The sequence below is a fragment of the Helicoverpa armigera genome, chromosome 24, assembly GCF_030705265.1.
Source record: "Helicoverpa armigera isolate CAAS_96S chromosome 24, ASM3070526v1, whole genome shotgun sequence".
Taxonomy (NCBI): Eukaryota; Metazoa; Arthropoda; class Insecta; order Lepidoptera; family Noctuidae; genus Helicoverpa; species Helicoverpa armigera.
Window position 1 is genome coordinate 9,349,891 of NC_087143.1, and position 18,566 is coordinate 9,368,456.

Genomic DNA, 18,566 nt, shown 5'->3' on the forward strand with positions numbered 1-18,566 from the left:
AGTAAAAAGAAATAAAAAGGCCTAAAAGCATTTCCACACTAGCGGATTATATGCTCGACTAATTTCGAGAGGAAAAAATATGTCGCGCAGTTTCAGGTGGCAACTTTTTGACCTATAGTAATCAATTGTCCGATGTTGCTCTTTTACGGAAAACGTAGAGGAAAATCTGCTAGTAGTGAAAGAGATTAGGTTTTTTTTTGGCGCAGAAAAAAAGTCCGCAGAATTTAAATACCAAAATAAATATGTATCAAAACATACAAAAGCAAAATACTTTAGAAGACACACAAAACAATGAGAAACCTGTACAATTCTCATTATAGCCCATTTTCATCGACAACATACACATCCATTTTTCATAAGACACCTGAGTACTTAATTGAACGTGAAAATTCATAGTATGTACCTAAACAGTTTTTCTCAGAAAACTGACGTTTATATTGTCCAGCCTATTTCTTACAAGACAGAAGTCTAATATATTATTTTATCAGCTCTTCGTTTGTTTTACAATCAGTTACAGAGTTCATAGTAGACTCCTGATCCGACTCACCCTAGGGCACTGCCTAACAGATTAGGCATATAATTGACAGCTGCATTGTCCGACGCGGGGCAAAACTTGCACAGGCCAGATTAGGGCATAAACTATGTATGTGGTTTGTTTACATTGGCACGGGAATTTGTGTAAGGGGAGAGGTTATTGACCTTTGTGATTTCTGGTGGAAGATGAGTGGGTTTGGGTTTTGAATTGAGTGTTTGAAAAGGGAGGTAGCTTATTGATTTTTGGGGGCTGAAAATATTATGTTACAGATTTGTAAAGTTCTTGAGGTTGGTATAAGTGGATATTAAATTAGTCATCATTATGATATTGTTGTCATTATTCGTAAAATATATGAATATGTTGTTTAACAAGGTTTTGAAGATGGACGAAATTATTACCTAATTACAAAATAAACTATGTTGAGGCTTGATAATTAGACTTTATATGATCCAGCTGCCTTGAATACATTCATGAAATATAGCTCTACCCTTGTAAGTTATACATGCTTACCTGAAAATTTTGCAGACCTGAAAACCCAAAAACTAGAGCAGTAACGTTGTTATTAAAACGCTCAACCCTGGCTCTCTGCCAGCTCCCAAACATAGTTCAAATATCGGTTATTTCAAACGCATGCACAGTGGGCACAGTTCGGGAAAAAACTTTTAATTAATATTCACTTTTAGAGTTTCGGTTTGCAGGTGTTTCTGGCAAAAATGTTCGTTGATAATTAACGAAGTTTTTATTGGAGTGTTTACTTTGCTAGATATGATTTGTTTGTTTCTTTTTGATAGTTTTTTTTTTTGTTTAAAATGTGTAAAAGGTTTTTTACCACTAGAATCTTTATCATCAGAAAAGCAATTACTAAGATGTTTTATTATATTAATAACTTGATGATGGCGGCAGACATCATCTCCCGAGCCTTTTCCCAACTAGGTAAGTTAGGGTCAGCTTCCAGTCTCACTGGATGCAGTTGAGTACCAGTTCTTTATAAGGAACGACTGACCTCCTCAACCCAGTTACCCGGGTTGGTGTGTAAAAACACACCTTTATGTAGACTTAAGTGAGCGCTTAGAGCGCTTTCATCCTAGCTGATTTTCCGCTGGATTTTGTCGTGTACTGGCGTCAACAAACAGTTGACAACTGGTAGTGCAAACAGCGACACCTAAAATCGCACGACAGCGGTTTTTGCGGCGCCTAACCCAGAGTACACATGCGAAAAAATCCACAGACTGATTTATGGAAATCCAGTTGTCGTGTCAGCCGAAAGACGTCCACTGCTGGTCAAACGCCACCCCAAAGGTTCGCCACTTTGCTCGATCTTCAGCAACCCACATTCACTGCTTCTAGGTGACCTTGGCCAGATCGTCCGTCCACCTACTTCAGTACTCTTAAGATCCCGCCGGAGCTGCGGGATTGTTCGAAAGAGTTACCGCGGCCCTGGTACATATAATGCCTACGAAGGAACACGACGGATTTTTAGTCAGAAAAAGTCTGACACTCACCGCTGCTAAACCACAGCGGAATCATTTGATGATTTTTGCCACCGCTAAAAGAAAAAACTACTCTTAATATAATATGGGATATTATAAATTGCATATCAAATAAATAATCGCCTATCAATTAATACTCATCATTTATATTCTTTTTTACATCAAATAACTTAGTTCACTACAAATAAACTAAATGTTTAACAACACTCAAACTGCAGATAATTCGAAATTATACATCAATATGACATTGCTTTTTTTATTATAATGCAATACACTTAAATTTATTCTTGTACAAAAATACTACATACATAGCATTAATACTGACTGCACAGCAAATTTTCCATATTTCATAGCAAAATAACTATCCCAGTCGCATATTAACCAGTAAGTACAACAAAACCTGTTCATCATATTTGTCTTAATTTTCAAGAAGCCATGCTCGACAAATTAAATGATTATTATAACAAAAAAATCCTGTCACATTGCATTCTTTCTAAAAACAGAACAAATTAACTGAAAAAGGTTCGCGGCTTCGCGCGCTTTTTCGTCACTGGAGTGCAGAGTGGCGCGAGTGAGTAAGATAGAGTTCAATTAAAAAATATTGTATTAAAAATTGAAGCTAGTAACGAAAACAAATCGCTGCAAAACCGACTCCACGTAGTCTTGTCTGCCCTACCCCTAGAGTGCAATTCAAAACCGCGTAGGCGCGGAGGGGCGAGGCGGCCTGCGAGCTGAGGAGCAGGTAATTTTAACGCTCGCCAACGCGGTTGAGGCTGGCCGGCTCGGCCGGCCAGCAAGCCGAAGCTGCGGTGGTGAGCGTGAAAATCATCTGCGACGATAAGCTCGCATTTGACCGCCGGAGCCACGAAGCGCCGGAGCCGTGACAGAAGTGATGCTTGCTGCATGTTGCATGCTTACTTCCATGTTGCATGCCTGGTTACATGCTGCATGCCTGCTTTCATGCTTCAGGCTTGTTTGCATGCTTCTTACAGGAAAATAAAAATTCCAAAACTATGCCAAAAGATGATTCTGACTATAAACATTCTGAAATATGATATTATAGTAGTAGCCTTTTAATGACTACTTATATGAAATGTATGCCAAAGGAAATACTGACAATGACTGACAATGCACCAGCCCTATTTTTTTAAAGAACTATAGTATGTATATGCAAGCATATCATCGGACTTGCGATCCGACTCAAGTACGTGGCGCCAGCTGCAGAAGCTAAAAATGTTGCCTATTATTATTAGGGCAAAAAAGGAAACGTGTACGCCCCGCGAAAGCAAGACGCGCTTTAATAATTCAATAAATTACAATTTTGTATTTAATTTTATATTTTTTTGCTGGTCTCATTATGCCGTAATTAATAAATAATAAGATGACTGAGACAAATAAAATGCTGTTTCATTCTGAAAAACTGCTGTAAATAATATAAAAATAGAAGCTATATTTAAAAGAAAAAGAGTTAACATGTATAATGTGCATTAAGATTATTAGCTGTGCATTGATGAAAAAGCTTTTGCTTTAGGAAAAATCGCTGTACGCTGCGAAAATAAATTGTAGTGTGTTTAGTGATATTTTGAGTTGAATATTTTGCTGTGCAATCAGTAATTTTGATGGGAATTCGGAATCTTATTGCATAGAAAAAGGATATTTTTTGATTTGCGTTTAAATACTACCCATATAATATTCTTCTCGGAATATTTAAAAATAAAGCTTCTAATAATCACTCTTTCACAAACAGAATTGTGAAATCCGAACTCCGAAGTTCAGAAATACGATAAATCTTTCCATCCACGAATTCGATATAGCGTGTCGCGATATAATTTCGGCAAATCAAAATTTTTTCGATCAACATAAAGAGACATTCTACCCAATAACACTTAAGCGTTAGTACGTAATGTTCGCTGTAGATTGCGCGCTGTCAATCTAATATTTATGTTGCGAACGTTATTTACGCGGCAACGGATATTGCTGTGTCCAGGGAATCGTCTTGCGAGATCTCATCATATTACGGAGCAAACGGGTTAGGGACGGGATTATGAGAAAGGGATACAATTTATTTTTATTGTGGCGACAGAATAAATTGCGTTTTTTGGTACATGATATTTAAATTGAATTGGCTGTTTACGGATATATTTTTTTTTGGCTCAGCTTTGAGTGAGTGCTTTGAATAATGATGTTTTTTTTTTAATGCTGGCTTTTGTTTTTGGAAACGTTGAGCTTGTCAGATTAATTTGTGTGTTGTTTTTGTTAATTGAAGGTTTTTTATAAGTGTTTACATTTGAACTTTTACTGACTACAAATTGACAGTGTAAATGGTGTTCTTTACTTTCATATAAAGATATCAGTAATAAGCAAGATGAATCTTATCTTTGATGGGAAAGTATATAGGTACTTTTATGTGAATGGGTTATAGTCGGAATCGAAAAAAAATCCTATAGATTATAAATTACAAAAACAAGAAGCTTAACATTACTTCATACGCCATATTAAAATTAAATAACAACGGGCATGCCACTGAACCAACACTGGCAATTTATTCCATCACAATACTCTTGCAATGTTATTTATTTTTGTATAAAATCTGTGATTGGTGGCAATCTCGACGCTCTCATTAAGCGGAGAGGGATGAATGTTTAATGTTTTCAGCTGTGATACTGCGGTATGGTGTGTGATTGGCTTAATTTTTAACCGACTTTAAAAGAGGAGGTTCTTATGACCTTGTATGTATGTATGTGTCGGCGTCAGGATCCGACATCGTTAAATAAAACAAAGGGGTTCTCACACAATCACTTGGTTTATTCCAATTAACACAGTATTAGTCACTACAATTATTTATCACGAATTTGTGGGAGGTGTGCACTCGGCAACGGTCGGCGGACGAATGACCCGAGTCGTTTTTTGGTATGGCATCTCGCAGTTCAGCCTAGGAGGCCGTGTACTGCTTAACCGGACTTTTCCCTGTGGATGCCTAGAATTTAAGGCCTCCAGCCAGGGGCGTAAAACAACTTATAAACTAAGCGACTGCGCTAAGGGTACCCCCTGTGGGGTCGGACCTCGGCTTAGGGCGTCGCTGGGGAGGCAGCAAAGGGACAGGCTGGATCATATGATCATTATTATTAAATGGGGAATTTAAAGCTACTGGCTCAGCTCGCGGGCTGGCTCGATGAGCAAGGGTCGGGAGGACAGAGAACGGGACGTCGCGGCGGACCTCGGCGGCGAGGTTTATACGAACGCGGTTTGTGTTTGTATAGGGTGCTAGTGAGTTTACTGACCCGAGTCGTGCGCGCGCGCCGCTTTATATAAGGTCCACCGTTGACAGATCGACGGTTGACACATCGACGGTGGCGCCGTCATATGTAAGTATGTTTGTGCGCGATTATCTCACGTTCGGCAGGCACAGGAATGATATGTCGAAAAGTAAATAAAAAGAAGGATTCAGGTTCAAGAGATGGTTTCAGGAGAATTCGGGTTCATCCAAAATAAAAATTAAATTATAAATTAAGGGGTATTCGCCAAGTCTTTCAAAGTGAATACGGAAGCCTAAGAAAAACAAAAATTTCTTTACTGTTTCATTTTTGCAAAATTCAAATTGCTTCGGGTTTCCTAGAAGTAAATTATAAAAGAATGTGTTTGGTACCATTTCTGTATGCCAAGTAAAAACCTCTTGTTTCATAATTATGACAACCACAAACAAACAAACATTTACAATCTAACTTCCCAGTACTAATTACCGACAAAACCATCTGGGAATAAACCCAGACTAAGCATGAACTTTTAAAATTCCATTCGGTTTATTCTGCTGCAAAGTTGGCGTATAATAAGTTCTCCTGTCCCAGTCATAGAGAACAAAATGACTAGCAGAGATGTCAAAACGCAAAATCTACTAAGAAAGTACCGCGACAACATGCGGGTGTTCGGGGGACGAGGAACGTTACTAGCTCCGCCCTTACACGCCTTTTTTTGTAATCCATCCCATTCACAATAAAATTACCAATCAATCAAGACCAATCTTTGCCAGATTGGTTTTGATTTGACAACTAACCCGAACGCCTCGCTAGTTCTCGTAACTAAACTCACCATACTTGACCTACAAGAAGACTCCCGACCTACCTTCCTTATGGCATCTCCGCTATATTTCCTTCCTCCGTCGTCCTAGTGCACTATATTTCAGCAGAATGCAGCTGGACGTCACTGCGGTGCTATCATTATGCGTTTATTGCAACATGCCTGAAATATCTAAAATAAGGACTTTGCTTCAGGTGCAAAGCTGGCTAAATATTTTGAGTTCAGCTTTAGTTTATAGTGTTTACAGTAAGTTGCCGTTAAATTGGGCCACTTGATTTTTTTGTTTACCTGACAGTCGTTAAAGTCGATGGCCAATTATCATCAGATTTCTTGTTAAACAAACTATTTTCTTTTTTCGTGGTATACATTTTTAATATTAGGTAAGTTTCTCTTAAGTGACAGTTTTGGTAGGTATAGTTACCTACGTTTGAAAAATGACGAATACATTTTTTCTAAGCAAAGCTAATTTAAAATTGAGACTTTTATGCAATTTCAGTTCTGTTATATAACGCCAAGACTCAATCTTTAAATCTAAATATTTATTATAGCCGTACGATCAATTTTATGTTCTCCACAGATGTTATGCTAATTTGAGCAAGCAAGCTGAATTTTAAGTCCGTAATTATTATTTAGTTACGTAAATTAATATTTGGAAATCGGGATTCGAGTATTATGAAGAATATATTTTGGTATATTTCTGTATTAGTTGTATTAAGAGCTTATTTCATGGTATTAAAATTATTGTAACTGAATATATTTTCTATCAATGCCATTTTTACAACAAAAAGTATATACCTACAGAGTTATTTACAACTCTCTCTTTATACTATCCAAACATATTTGATAGTTTTTGTGATTCTAATTTTTATTAGACATGTATTGTATATCCCAGTTTTACTGCACGCCAGTGTACCAAAATACACCGACACAGAAAACTTTGCCATCACATTTTTCCAACAACAAACTCGATACCTCACTGATGGGAAAATACCCCGAAAAAAATATATATCTGCCAAAATATTTTCAATATATTCGGCAAGTTGGCGCTCAAGCGTTCGCTGAGGCTGAAAATAATATTACCATTTATCATACGCCTTATTACGCGTTACATAATATACATTATTTTCCTCAACAACAAACTTGTTTAGCTCCAATGCGTTTCGGGATAAATATTCGTCAAGTATTGTGATGTGTCCCATTTTTTATGCATGGAAGTGTATTTTGTCTTTTTTTATATTGCGTTATATTTTTTTTATGTATATAGTCAATACTAGCTATTTTCCCGCAGTTTTACCCACGTTCAAGATAAAATATAGTCAATGTAACTCGGGAAGGGAGTATCTTCAAAAAAAAAAAACATCACTCGAGACCCACAAAAACACATATTCTAACACCTGTGTGTTGTTAATCTTTTCTGATGGTACAAGCTCATCAATATTCATCGATGTCAGCCTAGCAGATTTATTAGGCAGGCCCATGGAGAACGAAATGACTAGCGGAGGTGCCATAACGGAAAATCTCCTAAGAAAGTTGCACGCCAAAATGCGGGTGTGCGAGGAACGATACTGTATTCGTCCTTATACGCCGTCATTGGACCAGATCATTTTTTGTAATTCCAAAAATAGTTGACAGATGTCTCAAAGAACCCAAACCCTTCGTTGGTTCACTCGTAACTGATCGTTTTGTTCATGTCCATATATGTATTTGACCTAGAAGAAGGCGCCTGACCTACCTGCATTATGGTATCTCCGCTCGTCCTTCCTTACTCCGTGTTCAGGCCATATCATTAAGGTGTTCCCACAGGGGGTAGGCACGCATATTTCATGTTTCTATACGGATTAACTTCAGCCATTGATGAAGATTGATTCGCTGCTATTTTTCAGCTTGATTAGAACATGTTTACAGTGTGGTTGTGGAAGATTTTATGTTTTAAAAATAACTTCGGCGTTTACACCTGTTTTATTTCACACTAGCCGTTCTACGCGGCTTTACCCCGTGCGCCCCGGAGGAAATTTTTCCCGTACCCGGGTAAAACATAGCCTGTGTTCTGCACAGATAGTGCAGTTTCCTCACAGTGAAGGATTTATTCAAATCGGTTCTGTAGACTCTAGAAGGAAGGGGATGCCCCTTCTATAATATGCAAAAATAAATGATTTTTATGTCTATGATGTAAGACATTATGTAGTCCTGCATATCATTGAAAGAAATGTGAATTAAATCTATAAAATAATATAAAAATCCAATCAAAATCAAATCCTATCATATCGAGCAATAATAAAATAAGAACCATTACAATAAAATCAGCTTTAACACCAGTATCTTCATATTTTCCACGAACAAACTCTTTATAGAGTCCACGTTTGATTCTATCATTAAATTGCTCCGACTAGAAAGAACGTTTATTCAGCAGTTACACAACAAACACAACCAATATAACATGACCTCTAATCCTTAACAATCTTAACGACCACACAGCTCAATATAAACTGGCCAATAGTTTGTATGACCAACAGATCTTGAGCTCTCAATCGATATAGTTTCAACTATACACGAGACCAACATTATTGGTATGCAACTAGAAAATCTGCATAGCAATATCTGCACGTATTTCTCAAATACAATACAATTTTGGTCCCAAACAAGATTTTAAAAACTGAAATAGGAGAATATTCTTTCTATATTTTTCAAGCTTGGCGAACATTTTGAAATATAGACTGAAATAATTGCAGTTGAAAACTGAAAATGTTAACGAATGTACGTATGTATGGAGCTGACATAAACTAGTTGGATTTGAATAAGTTATAGCGGATTTTGAGGTTTTATGTTTTGTGTTTAAAGCTTTTTAAAGTGAGTAGTTAATAGTAGATAAGTTGGGTAGTTAGTATTATGTTAATAACTAGATTCACACCGCGGTTTCATCCGTGTTCTGGGAGAACTAATCTCAATTTCTCCATAAAATGTAGCATATCACTGGAGTCCTGGGTATCTATAATGTCTGTTCCAATCAGTTCCGACGTGAGTGGAATTTCGTAACACAGAGTCATAATTTTCTCATTCTTCCTCACTGTTTTCATAAATGCGATATCAAATACTGCCTATCGCCCTGATGTTCTAAAGCCTAATACAGCACACAGGCTATTTTTATTCGGGTGCATAAAGCAATTCCCGTAGGACGCGAACACAACCATGGACAGAAACACAAAAGAGAAAAGCCTTTATAACACTTGTCACAAAAATAAAAATATACAAACCCCAAAACAATATTTTTTTACAATACCTAAGCTTTATAGGTGCACAATATACACTTTTAAAATTAGACACACAACCCGGGTTATTCCCCAAGGCTCCATGTTACACCAAAACGTCCAAATATGAGAATACCGACAATAGTTTAAATTCGCAGTTATTTTCGCCGAAAACTTTTCAACGTTTAGAGCACAGTGCAAACTTTTAGTCGGCCGATAGTTTGTTTGGGCTCGTTAATCAGTGTGAAGATGAATGGTAGTGCGCACATTACAAGGATTCAATGCGTTGCCATTCAACGTGGCAATGCAGCCAGTCTTCTGGGCACGTTTCCGGAAGACAGTGATGCGGAGGAATACTTCGACGCCTAATCAATGTTCTTTTATATATGTTTAGTATTAAGTATTTTTAACCCCCGACGCAAAAACGACGGGGTGTTATAAGTTTGACGTGTCTGTGTGTGTGTGTGTGTGTATGTGGCATCGTAGCTCCCAAACGGATGATCCGATTGTAATGCGGTTTTTTTTGTTTAAAAGGTATGCCAGTCGGGAGTGTTCTTAGCTATGTTTGGTGGAAATCGGTTCAGGTCTTCAAGGTCATCAGCTCGTTTGCTAGATGTGATAGGAATGTTACACGCTCATTTTGCTTGCAAGCATATGTGGGATCTGAAATTTGAAACACTAATGTCTTTTGGAACCACTGAGCTGGTCTGCTGTTAGGGCACGAAGGTAGGAGACGTAACCCTGAACTGCCTTTTAGTAAACCCATCGAGTTTGGGCTCGTTGAATTTGTCTTGACGAGTTCTCTTCATGTTTCTGATTGACGAGAACCTGATGCTGGAAATGGGATATGGCGGATGAAACCCTGGAATACCGGAATGAAACGGATAAACCGATTTATATTTTTGCTGAAAATCTAGAATGTCCAAAGGTCTTTATTGTTTCCCAATCGAGCCAGTTTGTCATGAGGATTATTAAACAGCTTCCTTTGGCCGAGATCGCATATAGCGACCCCATCTTAAGATAAAATAAATTAAATTAAAGAAGGAAAAATTAAGGAGCTCCTTTAAAAAGCATGAAATAAAATTAAATTATAAATTTAAAAAAACCCCCGACCCAAAAAAAGTAAACCCTATAAAAAGCAAAAAATAACTTTTAACACTACGTAAACTAAATTTTGACGTGTCGGGGGACCGCTTTTTACCTTCATAAATACTTACATAAATCAAATGATACCTACCTAATTACAACATTCGTAAAAAAAAAAAAACACGTATCTAAAGTAATGAATTAGAGCGGTCCCCCGACACGACAAAATTTTGTTTACGTAGTGTTAAAAGTTATTTTTTGCTTTTATTTTTAGTAGTTTAAGTTTGTAAATATAGGTTAAAAAGATCAGGTATTTAGCCGGTATCAGACTGACTGAAAACATTGATAGAATCAAAATTTTGATTTGACCATCGGGTTAACTGTCGGCCAACTTTTTAGTCTGCAGTATACTCTCTTACAAATATAAATAGAATAGCCCCGGGATATTGTTTCACGGAAGCAGAGCAGTTAAACAAAAAGTTACTTCGTTCTCAATTTTTTATTTTTTTGCGAAATGTGTGAGGGGCGAGGTTTTTAGTAGTTTTCGGTTCGCCGTAGTTCTACATGTGTTGCTAGAAATACGTTTGTATTTTCGGATAACGGTGCTAGGTATCATACGAAATATTTTCACGCGAATTTATGGTTTATTTATTTTTTGGAAATCCTCGTGGGTTTAATAATTTTGAACGTTGAATGAAACTGTTCTTAAGTGGTTTGTTTTTGCAGTAATGGTAAGTATTGGGTATGTCGTCTTAATCAGAGCGATGTTGAATTTGATTAACGATTACCTTCAAAATAAACTGGCAAGCTACATTTGATCAACTATCGGCCTAACTATATAATACAGGATATAACCACAGTTCTCTAAGTGGAAAAGAAAAGACTTTAGGCTACAATTGTCACATAGATACCATAACGCAAATACCTAGTCGCCTACACCATAATCCTTTGCCCAAATAAATCAACAAAGATTTTACCTATATCCATACCACAATATTACTCAGTACAAAAAAACCCTTCACCATTTCTCCCCATAATTCTTGACCGAAACACCTTACTCAGAAAAGGATGGTTCTATAAACATATCTTCATAAATCGTTTCAATTACATCGTACCCTCGACCAGCCGAGTCAATTGTCTGTGGGTCACGGTGAATTATCAATATCTTGGAAGGGAACGGAAAAATCTGCAGTCAGCAGCACGTGATGTTCATAACTGAAATTGTGGACCGTTTAGGCTGGGATTTTGGGGTAGTTGGTCGGCAAGTTGGGAAGCTAGTAGATTGGTGGGTATGAGTAATGTTAGTAGTAAATTAGTTTGAAGAATTTGATTAAAATGTGTGTAAATATGTTATAGATGCCTGATATATCAGTGTTTAAACAGAAAGGTGATGAACTAGAAAGTATTTTTCTTAATGACAATAAAATTGGTGTCCGTAATTGATAAAAATATATAGCCAACAGACATCATAAGCAAAGGATAAGACAGTTAATAAATATCGGAACATGACATAAAGTATTTCTTATTAAAGTAGTTATTTTATTCAAAAGATTTCATATTCTATGGCCCCATTTTTTCTGTTTTAAGTACCTTTCAATGTCGTTTTAGAATATAAACTAAAACGACATTGAAAGGTATATAAGCAGTAGCTTAAATTCCACCCATTCGTACTTGACTGGCTTAGTCAAAACCTAGATTTTTTCATTAGTTTTTGCTCTAGTAGTTTCTGCGTTGACTGGAGCGCTCCCCACCTGAGCAATACAAACCCATTCGCTGTGTGTCACAGCTCAATGGCTTCGTCAAAGGTTGAAAATTAACCGAATATGTGTTCCGTTTGCACTAACACTGAACTAGATACTGGTTTTATATGTATCTAGATATCTATTTTGTTTGAACTATCATATCACTTATACGCTGATATTTATGTGCGTGAAAGTTTGCATGTGTAAGTATCTGATAATCTATCACGCTTAAACTATTTTGAACAAAGTTTACAGTAACATAAACCATAGGCTATATTTTATCCAGATGCAGGAAATGGTTCCCTTAGGAAGCGCGTGCAGCCGCTAATAATAGCTAGTAATAAATATTTTATTTAGGGCTGATTTTTCAATCATCAGTTAACCTCTATCTGAGGAATAAATATGGCGGTTTGACATATTTTCCATACAAAACCTGTCAAAACGTCAAACATATTCCTCAGATAAAAGTTATCTGGCGATTGAAAAATCAGCCCTTACTTGGATAATCAACACTGCATGTCCCTTTGTAATTAACATCTAGATTGGAGTAATGGTTCAACTATAAGTACTAAATCTCAAAACTTGACTAACCTTCAAACTACCGTTGACAGCCATCAAAACTGTATTGCAAGTAGTACAGATACTATTCCAGTAACTAGTAGCCAGTAGCTCCCCAGCTACAACGCAGCACGCCATCTTGGCACGTCCCTAGCATCACGTAGCAGCACTTACCCCAGATATAATTATTCGTTGAGCCGAATCTGCGGCCCGACCCAATGATATTCAATTTTACAACTAACTATAAATTGTTTTATGATTTATAGGGTAACAGATCCCGTAAATATTAATTTTCGATGTTTATTTTCATTTGAGAACTGAGATGGTGGAATAAAATTTGCCTGAATAGGCTCTTCATTAATGATTAATGCTCAATCCTTCTCCATGTGAGAGGAGGCCTGTGCCCAGCAGTGGGACGATATAAAAAAGCTGTAACAGGGTCTTCATTTCTTCAATTCAATATCCTATAGGTTCCAATTTATATCGTATTGGCTTAGTTCTAATGGCGAAATAAGTAATAAGTTGATTTTACCTTGTCCATGTTTTTCATTTTCCATCTGCGTTGAGAAAATTGATGCATAACTCAATATTTCTAAACCAAGACGGTAAAATGTTTGATGCTTTGAAAATCATGAACACTTTTTGTAACTATTTATTACTTACTGTATTTTGATATACTATTTTTTCTCTCTTCCAGATATTTTCACATAAAAAATATCCCTTAAATTCTTCATGAAATGATTTATCAATATTAAGAGTTTTACTTTAGATCGATTTTTAAAGTTGAACGTATTTTATAAGAGCACAAATCTTTTATAATATGGTATGCATAATCTCTTTGTCATCATCATCATCCCATAAAAAGAATACTACAATAAAATCCCTTCTACAAACCCAAGATTAATCCCCACCACAAAACAGAAACAAACAACTAGATATTTATTTCACAGTAAAAATTCTTCTTGATTACTACATTTACAACGAGCAGCCATTAAAGCAAGCGAAATGAATTAATTTCAAAATGGCGGATTGAAAAGTTGCTGAGCACACTGCTTTAACAATTTGCATCGCGCTCCCTGAATATTAATCAGATTTTAATAATGAAAACATGAGTTTATGGAATATTGTATTGTCTTGAGAATACGAAGTATTTGCTTAGTTTTGGTTGTTGATTCTTTTGGGATTCTGGGGTATCTATTGAGTTTTTAGAATATGTACTTTTTTGCTCTTTGTTCGAGAATAGTCTTTTTGCGATTGAATAGAACCTTAAAATTAGATTGTCTAATCTATAACCTATATTTTGGGAGTATTTTAGGGATATATATGTAGTTCACTACATACATATATCTAGATCAACTCGGCGATTTTTAGAGGCCTTTCCCTGATGCAGTATTATTTAGAGCAGATTTTTTGAAAGTCAAAACAAAGAAGATTTATTCATGCTTTCAATATCTGATTGGTAACCTGAGTGGTACTTTGACGATGTTCAGAAATAATTCTTCTGTATAATATCCTGGATAATTGCTAAACAAACTTATTTTATCTACCAAGGTCAACTCTATCAACTATCAAGGTAAAACAGGTAAAACTTAACCCAACTACTGCCCACCCCCATTTTTCACTCCACACCATAACCGTCCCACTTCTGACAACAAACAAGCATAATAACCTATTGTGTGTTATCTCTGAAGTGTCAATTCATTGTTCGTGTCGTGTGGCTGACGTGTGGATAACGTGTGTGCGAGTGTGACGTCACTGTGGCCATTTTGAATTTGCAATGAGTGGCATATGTCAGTTTGGTCGGACGGGTTTGTGATTGGCGGAGTATTAGAGAAAGTTTTGGGTGAAAAAATATTTTTATCTGATCGTTTCTGTCTGATGTTGAGATTGTAGTGATGTCGAGGAATCTGATCGGAAAATGTCTTTTATCGGTAGGGGTTTTATCTATTTCTAATCGTATGGTTGCTTTAGTAATCTACTAGGTTCATATATTTTTCTCAAACCTGCTTGAAAAACTGGGACAGATTTAGAATATTTAATCATTTGGGCCCACGGTGGGCGCCAGATATTTTTCAAATGCAGTATTAAATTTTTTTCTTCGATCGATAGTTCCCGTATCCTAAGGGAATTACATTTTGTACCTGGGTAAGATATCTGTTTCTAAAATGAGCCGTCCTATCCTGTTCATGCCAAACATACGCAGTTTGAGAAAACCTAATAAACAAAGGAATTCTCTTTCTAACGCGTAACTACATATGTATTTTCATTCATAATCGTTACATCAACGAAGATTCATTGTAAACTGACTACTCGAAAGTTATAGCAATTTTTATGAAGAGGAATATTACATAATCAGGACCCTTATCGGATTATATGAACATCACATACCATCACATTTATGGTCAAACAGTATATTAAATACATGAAACCAACTTCAAAAGCTGACAAAATTATTTGTTTATTTTGCGCAAATTTTGTGGATTTTAATGGATTTTAACAGCGTGCCAGACCACAAACCCAAACATGCTGAGAGTACATCAATTGACTGCTACTTTATTGAAAATACCGCTGAAAGCAGGAAAATACGTGTTGACATGTTAATATTTATGAATTGTTCACTTGAATTAAGGGTTTATTGTGGCTATATAAATAATTTGTAACAAATCATAGTATAAATTGAAAAATGGGTCTAGAAGAAACGAGAGGTGGTTTTAGAGCAGCTGCCTCAGGAGGTTTAGGGTCAATCCAAGTTTCTTTTCGTGTAGATAATACTTACTTTAAAATATCTTTTCTGTTAGGAAATAAAAATCGATAGACAAACATACTCATCTATATTTCAAAAATTGGCCTTTTCTGGCTTCGAGAAGGTATAGTTTATGTCATTTTAATTTTATACTTAAAATATTTACTACTGGCTGTTGCCTGTTTCCTAAAGGATCTACTTCCCGCAGCCGGATCAAAAATAGACCTTGTGTGTTTCAAATCAGTTAGGGAAGTACTTATGGGCTGAAAGCTCGACAGACATTACGGTATTTTTTTTTTGCAATACAAATAATATTAAGGGTATACTATACATGAATAAAGATCGCTATTCTCTTATTACCTTCACCCAAAATTTCTATCCTGCACCAAAGTTATTTAGATACAAAACGTTTGCCATTCCGTTAAATTTTAGCTCCAAAAACGGGAAATTGGAGCAAATTAACATAAACTCCTGTGTCTGAGCTATGAACTTACATATTGCGGCTTTTGTATCACCGTAGTGTTGCAGGTTAAAGCTGAAACTAGTTTGTTTCAGTTCTCGTATCTTTTAGTTAATTGTGGAGACGACAGGTAAAATTTTCTTCTATAGTTTGTTATGTAACTTAGCTTTTTATAATTTTACAGGTGGTTCTGTGGTCCCAGTAAACAGAGGAAAAATAATTTCTTTTGTATCTGATTAACAAAAATATCACCAGTTTTATTTTTTCCATAATTTTTTCCGGAAAATACTACACGATTTTCCTACCCGAACGTAAATATTCCTCCTCTATTCCCTCAATAATCATGAATGACATCCCCCAATATTCTTTCCGCACCCCATACCTCCCATATCATATTCCCATGGCTTAATTACCTTCGCAATCAACGTACCATCGATCCTGAACCACCATACATATCAAGTCGGTTGAGATTAACGTGCAAACATTATCCTTCTTACAGAGCTTATAACCGGATTACACCGTTCACGTCTGGTATAAACCGGAATAAACCAGTTTGAACCGCCTTTAACTGGAAATCGGTGGTTACAGAAGGACAATTGATTTTGTAGAATTCAGGGGAAAACCAAAGTGAGTTGATTTAGCGTGAAATATTTGGGTGGCATTTCCTCCCCAGGATAACCTTATCCTAACAGAAAGGTCAAACTCTTTGACCTGTCTCTTGTCAGGAGTGGATAAAAATATAAAAATATTGGTATGATCTAACGCTACTCAATAGCAGTCTCGTTATTACATTTCCACGTTAGAGGCCGTCAGTTGGATTTGAGAAAACTGATACCAGAGCTCATTATGTGATTAAACCTGCAGCTCACTCTATATGAAGAAGACTTTAGGTCAAGTCAAGTTTGATACTTACACGTTCAAATTCATAGTAGACCATTGTTTTAAGAAAACTAACTTGGACCCAGGATTATTACCTCGATCTTTCACATATTATATTATTATTTAAAAGTTGCCCTTCTGCCCAAAAACCTGTTTGTTCCCAAGCCAGCTGCAAGCGGTTATATCGGGATTGTCTCCGCTAATGAGTGTCGTAATGACGACATCGTTGTAGCAGGCTGCGTGAGAATAATTGCCACTGTATGGAACGGCAGAATCTCCATGTTTTAAGTACATTTGTGACGCGGAAATTGGATGCGGTTTTTATAGTGGCTATGAGATTTTAATTAGTTTTATTTTATTTGAGTTGATGATAAAATATATTTGCTTGAAGAATGTTCATTAAGTTATTAACTTTATTGATATTTAGATGTGCTTTTGAAGGCTTAAAATGAATTGGACTTTATTTTGACTGAAATGATACTAAATCGAATGTAATAGTGTGTTTGGTTGTTTCGCTTTCAAGGCAAATTAGAAGTTAATAAATATTCGGATGCGCTGAGCACTAGTTGCCTTGAGACTCGGGAAAATCCATGGAAAGCAGTTAGTTGGAAAGAAAATTAATGAACATAATATTCATCTACATTCAAGAAAACATCTAACGCTTGAGTATGGTTCTATAAGATATTACATTCATAACAATATAATGTTAATACTAAATGTAATCAGAAAGCAGCCTTTCAAACAATGATTTTTTATTCAAATAATCTGATTCAAAAAGTCAATAATTTACACGTGTAAGAATATTTGAATACCTCAAAAATATTCAGTAACACCAAACCTACATTTGGTATGATGGATGGCTAGGGGTGAAGAAATGATTACACATAAAAGAATAATAAGAAAGATGTATCACTTTGATAATGGTAAAGGATTCACGGACGGTGGCTTTGACAAACAAAATTTTAAACCACTCTCTCCCTACGTTTTCAATAGAATTAGGTTACTGTTTCGAATTTAAGAAAACTCTGAGGGCTTGTTAGGTTGGTGAACCTGTAGCTCACTTGACAAGAAAAAGAAGGTTACTTACTGTAAATCAATAAAAGTGTTAAAAGGTTGTTCTGTATTACCATTGATTTTAATACAACCTGGAAAAATCATTGAATTGAGTGTCAGTCCACGGTAAAAGGTATCTTACAGGCGTTTTCACTTACCTACCACATTGTGATTCTACCTCTATAGTCCTAGCATACTAAACCAAAAGACTTGAAACTCCATAGGGTACTATCTTTGCTCTAGAAATGAGTACATATTGTTCTTAGTCTACTTTCTAACATGGTTCTACACAAATTTTACCAGAAAGTCTCCAGTCTTCGTTCAAAATTCATTTGTTTCACATTTAAACTGTCCGTATGTGATACAGTATGATGTGGTGATAACGTTATACATCATACTTCAGTAATAATAACCTGTCCACGTCAACATTATCTGATCTATTGTTACGTGTCTATATTATGTACACAAGATTTATAGTACTGTTGTATGTTTGTTTAGAACTGTAAAGACCTAGAGCAAAAGTTGTGTAAAGGTAAAAAAAAATGTGTGACAATTTATTAGGAAAGCGGCTGTTTGGCTAACTGCGGTGCGTTTGGTTCAACAACTGATTTTATCAAATGCCTAGCCTTTTCCCAACTGTGTTGGGGTTGTCTTCCAGTCCAACTGGATGCAGCTGAGTGCAAGTGTTTTACATGACTCAA

At 36.1% G+C, this 18,566-nt stretch overlaps 1 protein-coding gene across 1 annotated transcript in view; it reads left to right on the forward strand.

Moving 5' to 3' along the window:
* Nucleotides 1-18,566, forward strand: part of LOC135118670 (protein madd-4-like) — a 316,932-nt gene that overhangs the window by 208,596 nt on the left and 89,770 nt on the right. The window lies entirely within an intron of this gene.